The sequence below is a fragment of the Lissotriton helveticus genome, chromosome 3_1 (assembly GCF_964261635.1).
Source record: "Lissotriton helveticus chromosome 3_1, aLisHel1.1, whole genome shotgun sequence".
Lineage (NCBI taxonomy): Eukaryota > Metazoa > Chordata > Amphibia > Caudata > Salamandridae > Lissotriton > Lissotriton helveticus.
The window spans coordinates 140,981,813-140,996,881 of record NC_136061.1 but is presented as its reverse complement, the minus strand read 5'-3'; the positions used below and the strand labels follow the sequence as shown (position 1 = coordinate 140,996,881).

The 15,069-nt window shown below is 44.2% G+C and overlaps 1 protein-coding gene across 2 annotated transcripts in view; it reads left to right on the top strand.

Moving 5' to 3' along the window:
• AUTS2 (activator of transcription and developmental regulator AUTS2) overlaps positions 1 to 15,069 on the top strand; it is a 2,056,888-nt gene that overhangs the window by 497,614 nt on the left and 1,544,205 nt on the right. The window lies entirely within an intron of this gene.

Sequence of the window (15,069 nt, the reverse complement as noted above, 5' to 3'; positions counted from 1 at the left end):
AAGATCTGGTGCGTGATTAGGCAAGGTGACCGGCCCCACTCCACTCAGTCCTCACACAGCACGTTTCAGCCAAGGAGCGTCGGACTTCTCTGGGCCTCACGGTCAGGGGTGATCGAGTCTACCGTGCGCCGTCGGCGCAGCCACCCTCTCGGCCAGGTCTCTCGATGCTACCACGCTCAGGGGAGCAGCAGCTCCTGACCCTCCGGCAGGGTACTCCGTTGTGCAGGACAGGATCCGATGCCTCGCCCGTCCCGTGAGCCTCAGCGGTCTCCCTCAGCAAGGCCTCTGTCCAGGGCCTTCCTCCTCGTGGTCCGCACCGGCCTCGCGTTATCGCCCGCAGCCGAGGTCCCTGTCACTGCAGTTCCAGGGGCTACGCCGGCAAAACTTTCATTGCCGGCAGCCGATCGGAGGTTTCTCCCAGCGATCTGTAATCAGGGTCGAGGGTGGCCGAGCCTGTGCTCCGTCGATTCCGCCGAGGTAGGGAGAGCCAGCCCTCCAGCCAGTGAGGATTAGTGCAGGATTAATGGTGTAGGAAACGGGAGCCGTACAGTTAGGCGGCCATTCCGTTTGCGCGCCAAGCCACGCCCCCCTCTCTCCAGAAAGAACATTAATCACTGCAGTTATCTTGACATTTTTATTGATGTTTGAAAATTGCTGGGACAAGGAACCTGGCATTAGGTGCTTTTAAAAGAGTAAATATGGCATTCCCACCCCAAGACAGCACCTGGTGCGGTGGCATTGATCGCACTGCCTTTGAGTCGGCCCTGGTGGTCAGTGATGACTTTGTCTAGATGTCTGGCATGAGCAGCTCCTGATCACTATGTATGCTAGGCCCTGATTGGCTACGTGTTCCTAACTCATGTGGCATCTGACCTTATGTTGTTTTTAGGACTGCATACCCCCACCGGCCATGTGTGCTTTATTGGGACAATCTCACCTGACCATTGCAATATTTCTGCTCCTATCTGTGGAATTGATCAAGAGTTTTCTACCGGAGTGTTTGTCTGCCAGCTATGCACCCTCCCACCTGTGGCCAATCGATCTGAAATCCCGGGCCTAGGTCGCAGGGCCTGCCTGACTACATACTTGCGTTTCGGGGTAGCTGTAGAGTTCAGAACAGGTGATTCTAGTAATAAGGGTGAAAAGTTAATTTTTGACAACAACCGCATCGATATCCATATTAACAGCTTAAATAGAGAGGTAACATAATGTCTTATATCTAAGCAGGATCTGCTGACTGAATGAGTACAACTTTTAAAGTTGACTGCTGCCCCAAGGACATTCCTGGCACTAAGGCTTATGAAATGAGAGATGAGTACAAATCTGAAACAGAAAAAATCTAAAACCTGATGTGAGGTTTATAGATGTTTCCAATTGGGGACATAATTTTGCGAGTTGCAAGTTGGAATGGAAGAAGTTCTAGTAATTTGTCAGCAGGAAAGAGAAGGAGCATCCTGTATTTTTGGAACACTGGTCATAGACGGTGAGAAAGAGCATAACATTATCCAGGGAGTATGGAAGTGGGTTTTTTGTTGGAGGAAAATAGGATCTAAGCCATAAACAGCTCTGTGGCAGGTACAAAGCCATGAAGATAGCTATTTTTCCTACTTGGGGTAATTGAAGGGAAGAAAGGTGGCCTCAAATAGACAGGTGGGCTTTACGTAATAATAGAATGCTGACAGCTGTGCTCTGAATCAATCGAGCTGCGGCAGATGTTTAGGGAGTCCTAGTTACAGAGAATTATAGTAGTGAATACTGGGCAGGCTCCTGGCTTAAAAAAACATCTTTTGACAAGCAATGGGATGATAGAGAATAATGTGTGGAGAGGTTTAAGAAAGTACCAGAAATAGATGGTGAATTTAGGGATTTACTGTACAAAAGAAAGGAATGTGTTATATAAGAATGTCATAATATTTTGGAGCTGTGACTGGTCTAGGTATATCGTCAACCAGTTGGTAGTCCAGAAAGCCAAGGAACCAAAGATGTTTATATTTGCAGGCCTCGGGACAATTTTAAAAGAAATAGAACAGAGATTATGGCCTATAACTCCTGTCCTTTGGAGATGGTGTATTGTCACCCTTGGGATAGTTTAGCTGTCCTGTGAGTAGATTGAGTGATAGCCCAGCTATATCAAGCATGAACATAATTTATGACTAACCAGAGTCATACCTCTGCTGCCTAAGGCAATTTCATCTGTGATCAGTTTCTTAGTGTGCAACCAAAGACAAGTGTAGAATTTTCTTTACCATATGCCTTGTGTGATTTTCCTCTGGGATAATAATTAAGCAAAGGCAGTACACTGACACTCTCCTTGCGTAGCCATTGCATCGCTGGGATATAAAGAATAGATATTTTAGTAGATTTAGTATTTGACACTTTATATGCTGAGGGCTTCTGAACAGAATTGAAAGCACTGATATTTTCCTTATAACATTTGTTATCAAAAGATACTATTTCTGTTTCTGTTGGAATAACCTCTTTGCAGGGCATTGTCCATCAGCGAAACATTCTATGTGTTTTGGATCTTAAGAGAATAGTTGTATCCTTTGCATGCTTGCATACTAGAACACCATCTGTTGCAAATTTATTTCAAGGCAACTAACTTTTTGCCAGTTCTTTAGGTCTGCTCGCTCCCTGCATAGATGTAACTCAGTCCTTTCATATACAAACTGCTTAAGAAGGGGTGCTTGGAACAACTATTTTATTTTGATTTAAAATAATGAAGATTCCTTGCAGAGTAATTAACGCCTAGTAATATTGCCAACTGATTGACACCTACGTTTTCAATCAAAGGAGAAATGGTAGATGCACTAGGATTCAAACCCAAGACTTGCCAGTCACACATCCTTAAATTAGGCGTGTTAACCCACTAAGCTCAATTTTCTGAGCCCTGTACATGTGGCCAGCATCAAATAATTATATTTTGCAACGTCCTGTTGAGCAGGCTGAAAACGTACCTTTGGGGATCAGTCAGACCGGAACATCTTCCTGAAAATTGAATTATAAATATTTCTTGAGCACACCATTATTTCACAAAATGTATTTTTGGTGTACCGGCAAAGCACATCACCCTCCTAAAAAACATACCTTTGTGAAAACCGGTTCTAGATAGGTCTGGGTGGAGTTCGGCTCCGTGGAACTCTGCAAAGTGCCAAAAAAACTCTGCTGCGCTCTGCGGAGTTCTGTGAGCGCTGGAGTTTGGTAAGTCGCGCTGCTCGCACTGCTTTATACCACAAGGAGTTTGTCTTGTGCTGAAAAAAATCATAGCAAACAGTTCAAAATTTGCAAACATTCGTGACAAGAATTTTCAATTCTATTAAGGACAAGGAGGCGAGGATTATGCTATTCTCATTTCTTTATTAGAAATGCCCAGCAGCCAATAAAACAGTAAAAAACTACAGTACCCAGGAACACCAGGGTAACCACCATAGAGACCATAGTATAAAAGGCCAAGTAGACAGTCACACACCCACTTTCTTTGGTGAGGAAAATAGTTCAAATCAAAACAGGAAATTCAAAACGTAGAACATCTGGAAGAAGCCAACGACCGCCGTAGAAGTCCAAGGTGAACGAGGATGCAGAAATCCATGGAAAGGCAAGCGAAGGCAGGCTGGTACAGGGACACCACTACTTCGGGTCAGAACCTGAAAAGGGACATACAGCCGTAATACACATCCAGTGCAGAAAGCGTAAGCAAAAACTTAGAGGGGGGGGGTAGAAAAAACAAGGGATTTGAAGAAATCCATATGCAAACATCAACATGTGTATCGTATCAATCAAGATGCATAAACAATAACAACGGGTGGGATAATCCTCGCCTCCTTGTCCTTAATAGAATTGAAAATTCTTGTAACGAATGTTTGCCAATTTTGAATTCTATTTCAGGACAGGAGGCTCCGATTATGCTTGTTTAAAGCTGATCCACCACAACAGAAGCAATATGATCAATCGGTTTATAGTAGAACGTTTTGAACACAGAATCAGAAGACCAATCTGCGGCCTTCATAATGTCAAAAAGAGTGACACCCACAGAGAATGCTTTAGAAGCCATCGCCCCTCGTGCTGAATGAGCGCCAAAAATAGAAACATCAATGCCAGCCTCTGACATGAGCCATCGTACCCAGCGAGTCAAAGTAGCTGGGGTAACGGGGCGAAAAGGCTTCTGCAAAGCAATCAACAACTGACCGTGCATATCTGAACGTAAAGGAGCAGTACTTACTTCGTAATCCTTGACACAGTGGACAACGCAAAGGTTGGGATGATTGGGAAAGGAAGGATAGGTAATTGAGGTAGTATTCGTTTTAGTACGTCTGGAAAGGATAAACATAACCTCGTCAGGTGTAAAGCTGCAACCTGCCAAGTCTAAAGCTCGAACATCAGAAACCCGTTTACAGGAAGCGAGGCATAACAACATAGTCAATTTGGCCGACAGTTGTTTACGGGATAATAAAGAATTGGAAGGCCAAGTCTCAAGAAATCTCAAAACAATCGAAACATCCCATAACGAGACATACTTGGGACACAGAGGGTTCGCAAGACGGATACCCTTAAGCAACTTGGCAATTAGAGGATGCTCACCCGCAGGTTTACCAGCAATATGTAAATGGCCCGCAGAAATGGCAGAACGGAAATTGTTGACCGTTCGATAAGCCAAACCGGAGGACGCAAGAGAGGCCTAAAAGTTAATTATCAAAGAGGCATCCGCTGCAGTGGGATCAACTTCCCGTTGAACACACCAGTCACACCATCGTTTCCAAGATCCCTTGTAGCGTTTGTGAGTATTGGGTGACCAGGCCTCACTAATGAATTTGGAAGCGTCTCGAGAAAGGCCCGGGACCGACAGCGATCCCTGAAATTCGCCATGCCAGCAGATGGAGATCGCCTGATAGAATCAGGGGGTGCGGAGTGTTGAGAGGATCCAGCAAGAGATTCCACTTCTGGGGAAGAAGGAGCGGCACTGTACAACACATTTCCAGGAGAACCGGGAACCACGCTTGAGCCCTCCACAGAGGAACAATCAGAATCAAGTCTGACCGATAACGTTTCGCGTAAGCCAGGACTCTGGGAATCATCATGAACGGGGGAAAGGCATAACACAGATTGGGCGGCCAAGTCTGAAGAAAGGCATCCGTGGCCAATGCTTCCGGGTCCAGCCTCCAACTGTAGAACAGCGGGAGCTGAGTGTTGAGGCGAGAGGCAAACAGGTCGATCTGACACTGGCCCCAAAGCCGGAGGAGAGAACGGAAAACACGAGGATGGAGCCTCCAATCGCTGAAGTCCCAAAGATGCCTCGAATTCCAATCCGCAATCTGATTGTTGCGGCCGGGAAGATACTCTGCAATAACAGTGATCTTCTGCTGCAGACAAAAATGCCAAAAATCTTTGGCTATCTCCGCTAATACCCTGGACCTCGTTCCGCCCAGTTTGTTGACATAGCAGACTGCCGAAACGTTGTCCATGCGGAGAAGTATACAGCAATTGGACTGAAGGGGAGTGAAAGATCGGATCGCAAAGGACCCCACCAGGAGTTCCAGGCAATTGATGTGGAGAGACAATTCCTGGGACGACCAACGACCCCCTGTTGATACCGGACCGCACTGGGCTCCCCAACCCCACAGGCTGGCATCGGACTCTATCACAAGTTCCGGGGAGGCACCGAATAGGGCTCGTCCATTCCAAGCATCCATGTGGTCCAACCACCATTGCATCTCCCACCTCGCTTCCTCTGAGAGAGGAATCAGATCTGAATAGCGGAGGCCTTTCTGGAGATGACGGATCTTCAAACGCTGCAACGCCCTGTAGTGCAGAGGACCCGACAGATCCCTTGAATGGAGGATGCCAACAGACCTACAACTCGTGCTAACGATTGGGTAAGAGAAGTTGACAGGAAAGTGAATTGACCTGGAAACCCAGAAATTCTATCACTTGAGTCAGAGTCAAGACGGATTTCTGAATGTTCACTAGAAATCCCAGAGATTGTAAGAGGTCGATGGACCAGTCCAGATGAGTCAGGAGCTGGAGCGGACAGTCTGCCATAATCAGAATGTCGTCCAAGTAAATAATCAGGCGAACACCTTGAGCTCGTAAGTGTTCCACGACAGGACTCAGAAGCTTTGTGAAGCACCAAGGTGCTGACGAGAGGCCGAACGGGAGAACTTGGTATTCGAACCAAGTCCCCTGCCAATGGAATTGAAGGAACCGACGATGAGGGCCGAAGATGGGAACCAACAAATATGCGTCCTTGAGATCGAGACGAACCATCCAGTCCCCTTCTCGCAGAAGATCTCTCAACAGATGGATTCCCTCCATCTTGAAATGCCTGTAAACAACCCCGCCGTTGAACTCCTTTAGATTGAGAACTAGGTGGGAGCCGCCCCGTTTCTTCTCGACCAGTAACACTGTGTTGACGAACCCTTTGGGATGACGGACAGTCGGAATTATCGTTCCCTTTTGTAGGAGGGATTCTATTTCTGTCAAAATGAAGGACTGATCTTGAAGGGAAAAACACAGAGGCGAGGGTGGGCGGGTCTGATGTTGGGGCTGGTAAAACTCTATCCTGTAACCTTGGACGGTTTCCAGCACCCAAGCATCGCTGGAGATCAGACGCCAATTGTGGAGAAAAAATTGTATCCTGCCCCCCAGAACCACATCGCATGCAGGAATCAGGCTCACCTGAAGCGCCGGAATCTTAGTAACCACCTTGGTGTCCGCCGGAGATCCTTTTTGATACTGGCCTCTCCCTTTTCGAGAGGGTTAGAAATTGGATCTGGAATGATAGCCGGAATCCTGGCCACCGCCTCTATGGGACTGGGATCCCCTCTGGGACTACTGCTGAGAGCCACGGCCGAACAAACGTCCCCTATTTCGTCCGGCCCTGGCAAAAACTGGACGCATCGCCTGCCGTAGGGAAGCCTGGGCTTTGTCCAAACCACTGTAGGTGGCCATGAATTTTGTGAGTTCCTTTAAAAAGGGTTGACCAAACAGCAGACCTTGAGCAGCAGGACCGGATTGAGAGGAGGAGAGCTCCGCCAACTTAGGATCTAGTTTCAGAAGAATGGAACGGCGCCTCTCACTAGAAAGAGCACAGTTGGCATTTCCCAACTGGCAAATAGCCCTTTGCGCCCACTCTATAAGCTCATCCGGGTCCACACGGGTAGACGACTCCTTGGCCAGGAAGCCAAGATCTAGGATTTTGGTGAGAGGATCCAATAAATCAAGGAGCTTGACCTGACAGGAACGGCACGATCTGTCCAGACCCTTTTTCGGGTCTTTGGCGTACTTTTTGAGACATGTGAGCATCGTGGGGTCAACTTCAGGAGTCTCCGCCAGATGGTCTGCCAGATCCGGCCTAGGGCATTCAGACCAAAGCCTAGCCCTGACATCCTTTTCGAAAGGCTGGCGTATGTGCGCCTGGACATACTCTGCTGCAGCAGGGGAGGGAAGCCAGGACGTGGAATGGGGATGAATGATATTAGAAAGATCAAACGTCAGGACAGGAGGGTGTGTGGGGGGGTCGACGAAATGTTCCTTACACACCTTCTTCTTAGGCGGAGGATCATCATGATCCGAAGATGTAGAGGAATGCGTGCCATCGGTGTCAGTAGGAGGAGGTGCTGATGACGACGCACCAACAGAGGACTTGGACTTGTCCGATGCCAAACTTCTAGCCAATTTCTGAAAGTCAGATTTATGAGGATTGATAGGGGACTTAGAGGACTTACGGGAAGCAGGAAGCCAACCCTGCTGTTGCGCATATTGAGTTAAATGGCGCTTCAATGGAGTAATGGCATGCACAAGGGCCTTATTCATGGAGTGCTGCACTCCCTTGTCCAACGCCTTCACCAAATCTTGCTCCAACGAGCCAGAATCATCTTCCCCATAATAGTAGTCATAATCTTCATAGTATTCTTCCATGTTGCACAGCGTGTAAAATAATGCCCACAAGATGTCTAAATAAATAGAAGAATGCCAAAGGCACAATGCAGGGGGAGTGTCAAAAACCCCACAGCAAGCCAATAGCACAGGCCAAACCTGCACACAACCAGAAAATTCAAAAGTGGAGGGATGGCTTGCTGTTAACGAAAAAACCACACTCTAGGCAAAGCCTATAAATTTTACAGCCTAAAGCACTCAGTGAGTAAAAGACGTCACACGGGGTTAAATTCCTCAGAGGCTGTGGGCGTTGACGTACAAGACGACTTTCACACAACCGGCGCCATGTAAACACGGAAAGAAGCCGGAAATAGCTGCCGCGCATGCGCGTTACCAGCCGCCCCCGGGAAAAGCACAGAAGAGCTCGCGCACCCAGCGCGAGCCTTCTGAAACCCCTATAATCCCGCTCCACAAATTCAGGGACACAGGCAGCAAGCCCCCGGCCACACGGGAGGTGCACACACGCTCCCCGCGACTCGCCCGCAAAAACGGCAGGAAATGCGAAACGGCAAGTGAAGCCTACAAGTGAAAACAGAAGCTCACGCAATGCGCTGGGAAGACGCGCCGAAAAGCGCGGTGGAAGCGCTAAGCACAGAGCAACAATAAAGCACAACAATGCATAAAAGTCAAGCATAAACAGGTAAGAAACAAATAAGCACTTAACTGGCTGCGGAGCAGCAAAGAAAGAAGAAGTGTGACTGTCTACTTGGCCTTTTATACTATGGTCTCTATGGTGGTTACCCTGGTGTTCATGGGTACTGTAGTTTTTTACTGTTTTATTGGCTGCTGGGCATTTCTAATAAAGAAATGAGAATAGCATAATCGGAGCCTCCTGTCCTGAAATAGAATAATGCACGTCGCACCAGAGGGTGCTGCTTCGTTCTGCCTCTCGGGTAGATATTCTGATTGATTGGTAGCTTCCTAAACACGAGCAGCAGATTTCTCAACACAAGCATTCAATTTTTCTCACTGGCCAACTAATCGATTGGCGCGCCTTGCGATAGAAATAACTCCACTTTGCGTCACTTCATGGAGTTTTGCAGAGCTCCGCAAACTCCGTCGGGAGACCGTTTTTCTTCACCCACCCCTAGTTTTTAGAGCAATTTTTATTGAAATCAGAAGAAGCAGTTTTTTTAGTTGTCAAAATACTTATTCTCCTTTTTATAGATAAAGTGTTAGCCCGACCTCCTATTGGTTAACCTGCTGTTATCCCCGCCCCTCCCCCGAAGCGCAAGTCTGTGGCGCCCTTGCATGTCAGTATGTAAATGCGACTGCAGTGTACCATTTCTTGATACTAATTATCTGAAATTAACTACAGCTTGCACAATGGACAGCAACATGTCTGTCGTATTAATGACCAGTCTACCAAATGCCTCAGCTTTAATTCACAGTTCCCGTATTTTTAACATTAAACTGATAATTAATTTATAACAGCATTCGGTTGTCTCATCTAGTTGGACGTACAGACATTCTGTGTATCACACTGTTTATCTTGTCTGCATTAAGTGAGATGATATCAGAGTAAAGTGGTTCACAGAGAGAGAAAAAGAGATTAATCTCTAAAATGGCGCCCTGAGAGACCGTCTCGCGCTCCCAAGAGCGATTGGATGGAGAATGACTCTGACGTCGCCTCCTCTTTCCTCAGAAAATCAAAATGTCAGTTGGTATTCAGGGACCATGGTGCCCTGCGTGATCACTGCTTTGTTTTGTAAGCCGGGGTGCTTAAATGCTTTGTTGCTTTATGTTAATTCCTCAGCAGTGCAATCAAATTCATGTCGTAATTAAAGCTGTCAGTTGGAAGGCAAGCCAATCGCAGAGAAAACACAGCATAGCAAATGAAGCAAAATGATTCTGCGTGTAGCTATACGATGCTTCACCAGGCATGAAATTAAATAAGTAATTTGATGTTGACATCATAAATTGAAACGATACCTACTGTGCCCGCATTGAGTCAGACCGTCACAAACAATGACCATAACAGAGATGCACAGTAAAGCCCTCCGCCCACCCACCCTGGGATGTACAATATATATGTAAAGTGGGGAGGCCAGGGTTCCCAGTCCTGGAGGGGTGAGGCTGTCTTGGCTGTACCACTGAGCCGCAGTGACAGAGGGTGAACCAGTCTGTCAACAGCAAACCTACCTCGGATTTTTCATGAGGTGCAGCAGTCGCAAATGTGGCCTCTCAAGCTGGAAATAAATTCAAAGTGTCTCCCGGACACAGGCCTGGTTTCACAAACTGTGAGGAGAGGAGACGTTCCGGTTGAGATCAGTGGCGCTTTTCCAGATATTTCTGAATCCTGTGTAGTTTAAAAAATATATATATTATTATTATTATTGTGACGCTTGTGATTGTGAATGAATTGTAACCTTCTGAACCTAGGTAGAACACCCGAATTGTAAAGCATACAACTGTGGGGGGACATTTGGGGGGCAATTGTGCACCCTCAAATTGTGATAGTGTTGGGTGTCGTAATTAGTAGGCGTGCAAATGCAGCACCATTCTTTATTTCAGACCTTGAAATTGGCAATGAAGCTGTCCTAGTGCATGCTTTCTCCTCTGCTGAAATGCACAAACAGAAAATGTCCCCCCCCCCAATCTTTCACCTACTCACTTCCTGTTGCTCAAATTCGGATTGGCTTAAGGAATCTGTACATTTTATCACTGCTAACCAGTGTTAAGGTGCTTGATCTCACTCCTCAGAAACATGATAAAATTTGCCCACACCTGATTTTTCAAATGTAATTTACCTATACGTCCCTACTAAAGTGATACAACATGTACTTGGAACCTGTAAATTAAATACTGCTAGTTGGTCTGCAGCATTTATTGTGCCACCCACTTACAGTAGCCTTTTAAAACATGTCTTAGGCCTGCCATTACAGCCAGCGTGCGCCTTTGAATTGCGAATTCAACCTGGAAAAAATGCATTTTTCCAAGCCAAAACCTCCCTTTTAAATGCATGTAAGTCACCCCTAAGGTAGGCCCTATGGAGCCCATAGGGCAAAGGGCATTGTACTTAAAAAGTTGGACATGTAATTTCTACGTTTACCACGTCCTGGTAGTGGAAAACTCACAAATTCGCTTTTCTGTGCTGCGAGCTCTACCTCTCCCATAGGATAACTGTGGGTTACCTACTTACATTTAATAAGTGATGACTTTTGATTGGGAGCAATTAGAAATGTCATGTGTTTACTTAAAAGAATTGTAATTTAAAGGTCTCTTTAATGATAGTCAGATTTTAAGTCACAATTATAAAAATATCACTTTAAGAATGCTGGCATTTTCTTTTCTTGACCATTTGGTGCCTGCAGTGCAGACTATAAACTGGGTTACATGACTAAGGGCCTGATTTAGATGTTGGCGGTCTTCCTGCCTGCTCGCCTTGGCGGCGGGCCTGAGTACTCCATCAGGCCAACAGCATCCCGCCCGCCATATTGAGATGTGTGCGTGATACACATGAGACCGCCAAGCTGGCGGTCTTCTGTGCTGCCCGCATTGTCGTTGTGGCGGCGGGTTGCCGCTGAGCTGATTTAAATGTTCCTGTTGGGCTGGTGGTGTTCTGTTGGTGGGGTCTGGATGGGGGTGACCGCGTGGTGGGTAGACAAGTAGGTCACATTTATTTGTTTACGTAAAACATATATGTGATGTGTGTGTCCATATGTGTGTGTAGGATATTTGTAGTGATGTGAAAATGTTCATACTGTTGTGCACACAACCATCATACACACACCATGCACAGTATACCGGCACACACAATGAACACCTATCTTCGATTCTGTTAAAACTGGGTGCCAGTCTGTCGTGGTCAGGGTGCAGCAAGACAGATGGCTCCAGGATAATAGCAGAGAAAAGGAAATCGCATCCAGCCCCCACAGAATAGATGAGTATTCACCCCTTTTCTTACCTTTCTGCTGACTCAAACTAGGAGGGGTTTCCACCAGAATTCCTGTACAAACAACCCAGATCCAAAATTGGTGGGCGGGGATCCTAGCAGGAGTCCCGGTACACAGACAAAATATCGAGTTTTAAATTTCGATATACAATTATATCGAACTTTAAATATCGAAGGGACATAATATAGAAGGTAAGTAATATCGACACTCTTAATATCGATATTAGTAATATCGAAGTTTTAAATATCGATGTCAGTAATATCGAAGTAAATAATTTCGATGTTATTAATATCGATTTTTAAATACATTTTGTGAATATTATATTGTATTTATTATGTTTAATAATTTATTTTTAATGTAATTTAATTAAATGTTGTCTTTTAGTACTGTAGCGGGTTGTGGGTTTATAGGGGAATAGGGTGGGAAGTAATTTAATTATGTTAAATTAATTAATAAATAGTAGGAATTATAAATTAATTAATTGAGAATAATTTTTAAATAATTATAATTAATTGAATAATTGATAAATATGTTCTGTAGCGGGTTATGGGTTTATAGGGGAATAGGGTGGGAAGTAATTTAATTATGTTAAATTAATTATTAATTAGTAGGAATTATTAATTAATTAATTGGGAATTCTTTTTAATTAATTTTAATTAATTGATTAATTGATAAATATGTTCTGTAGCGGGTTATGGGTTTATAGGGGAATCGGGAGGGAAGTAATTTAATTATGTTAAATTAATTATTAATTAGTAGGAATTATTAATTAATTAATTGGGAATTCTTTTTAATTAATTTTAATTAATTGATTAATTGATAAATATGTTCTGTAGCGGGTTATGGGTTTATAGGGGAATAGGGTGGGAAGTAATTTAATTATGTAGAATTAATTATTAATTAGTAGGAAGCATACATTAATTGTTATTAATTTGTAAATAATTATAATTAATTGGTAATTAATTTTAAATAATTCATTAATTGATAAATGTGTTCTGTTGCGGGTTGTGTGTTTATAGGGGAATATGGTGGGAACTAATTTTAATGTAATTAAGTAATAATTAATTATTTTTTATAAGTATGTTATTTCAACCCCTACGCTATCCAACACTTTCCCTACTGTTGCACTCTCTGGAGTGGGAATAGTAATTTTTACCCCTACGCTATCCAACACTTTCCCTACTGTTGCACTCTCTGGAGTTGGAATAGTAATTGTTACCCCTACGCGATCCAACACTTTCCCTACTGTTGCACTCTCTGGAGTTGGAATAGTATTTGTTACCCCTACGCTATCCAACACTTTCCCTACTGTTGCACTCTCTGAAGTTGGAATAGTAATTGTTACCCCTACGCTATCCAACACTTTCCCTACTGTTGCACTCTCTGGAGTTGGGATTGTAATTTTTAATCCTACGCTATCCAACACTTTCCCTACTGTTGCACTCTCTGGAGTTGGAATAGTAATTGTTACCCCTACGCTATCCAACACTTTACCTACTGTTGCACTCTCTGGAGTTGGAATAGTAATTGTTACCCCTACGCTATCCAACACTTTCCCTACTGTTGCACTCGCTGGAGTTGGAATAGTAATTGTTACCCCTACGCTATCCAACACTTTCCCTACTGTTGCACTCTCTGGAGTTGGGATTGTAATTTGTAATCCTACGCTATCCAACACTTTCCCTACTGTTGCACTCTCTGGAGTTGGAATAGTAATTGTTACCCCTACGCTATCCAACACTTTCCCTACTGTTGCACTCTCTGGAGTTGGAATAGTAATTGTTACCCCTACGCTATCCAACACTTTCCCTACTGTTGCACTCTCTGGTGTGGGAATAGTAATTGTTACCCCTACGCTATCCAACACTTTCCCTACTGTTGCACTCTCTGGAGTGGGAATAGTAATTGTTACCCCTACGCTATCCAACACTTTCTCTACTGTTGCACTCTCTGGAGTTGGAACAGTAATTGTTACCCCTACGCTATCCAACACTTTCCCTACTGTTGCTCTCTCTGGAGTGGGAATAGTAATTTTTACTCATACATCTAAAATGTATTTAGCTTTTTTATTAGTATTATGTTGTTATTAATTGTTATTTATGTGATTATTTTATGTATATAAATGTATTAGTAATTTATTATATTTTTATTTTTTATAAGTTATTTAGAGTTAATATTAATGAAAAATATATTATGTATTATATATTTATTAATATTAATTTGTATTACATTATGTATTAATTTTAAATTTTATAGTAAATTTTTAAATATGTTTATTACATTTATAAGTATTATGTTGTTAATATTAGATTTTTATTTAATAAAAAAAACGATATTTTACAAAAAACGATATTTTTGTCATTCTATATTTTTTTCGATATATTTGTACTTACCTTGTTAGGGATAGGATTCCTATATTTTTGACTTCGATATTTTTGTTCCGATATTTTTGTATATCGATATTTGTGTTATCGATATTTTGTCAGACATTCAGGAGTCCCATCCCACTGTGTGGGCAGGAAACGAATTCCAGGTGGAGTCAAAAAGACCTCTGCAGTCTTCTCTCCCAGTCCCAGCCAATATCTACATAGGGCAGGTGGACCACCAGGTTGGCAGTAGGGAAGACCGCCAAAAACGGCCACTCTGTTGCGGTTCTGCCAACACCTAAATCAGGCTTTAAGTGTAGTTGGCAGTTGGCCAGACAGTGAGACAAAGGTGGACCAGGTGTTTGCACAATGGACCATCCTGCTAGGATGGAAGGCTGGAACTGTTCCCTATGCCAATTATATTTCAAAGGAGCTGCCTCCTTCTCGCTTACAAAAATGTAGCACTAGCCTTTTGTCATCCAAGCCCTCTTGGAACCTTGGCAGGAAGGAAGGAAATTCCAGAACCATCTGCGGGAGGAAACTCTAAATGTTTCTCTCACTTCAAAGATGGTACCAGCTGAAAAAAGAGGCCTGCCCTGCTTTCTCAGCACACAGACGAGACCTCTTCCCTTCATCCAGGACTAACCTAAGTAACTTCATGGGTCAGTTGGCTCACCTCTTTTTTCAAGCTACAGGGACACAAACATGTCCAGAGGCCTCCCTGCAACTGCCCAGCTGACCTCCTGCAACTACCCTGGCTGGACTTGAATAGAACCTTCCTATGCCCTGCTTTCTTCTTATAGAGTGACTCCTTGATCCCCAAGAGGTGTCTCCCAGGTCCTGGACCCTTAGTTAGCATTAGAGTTCACTCCTCT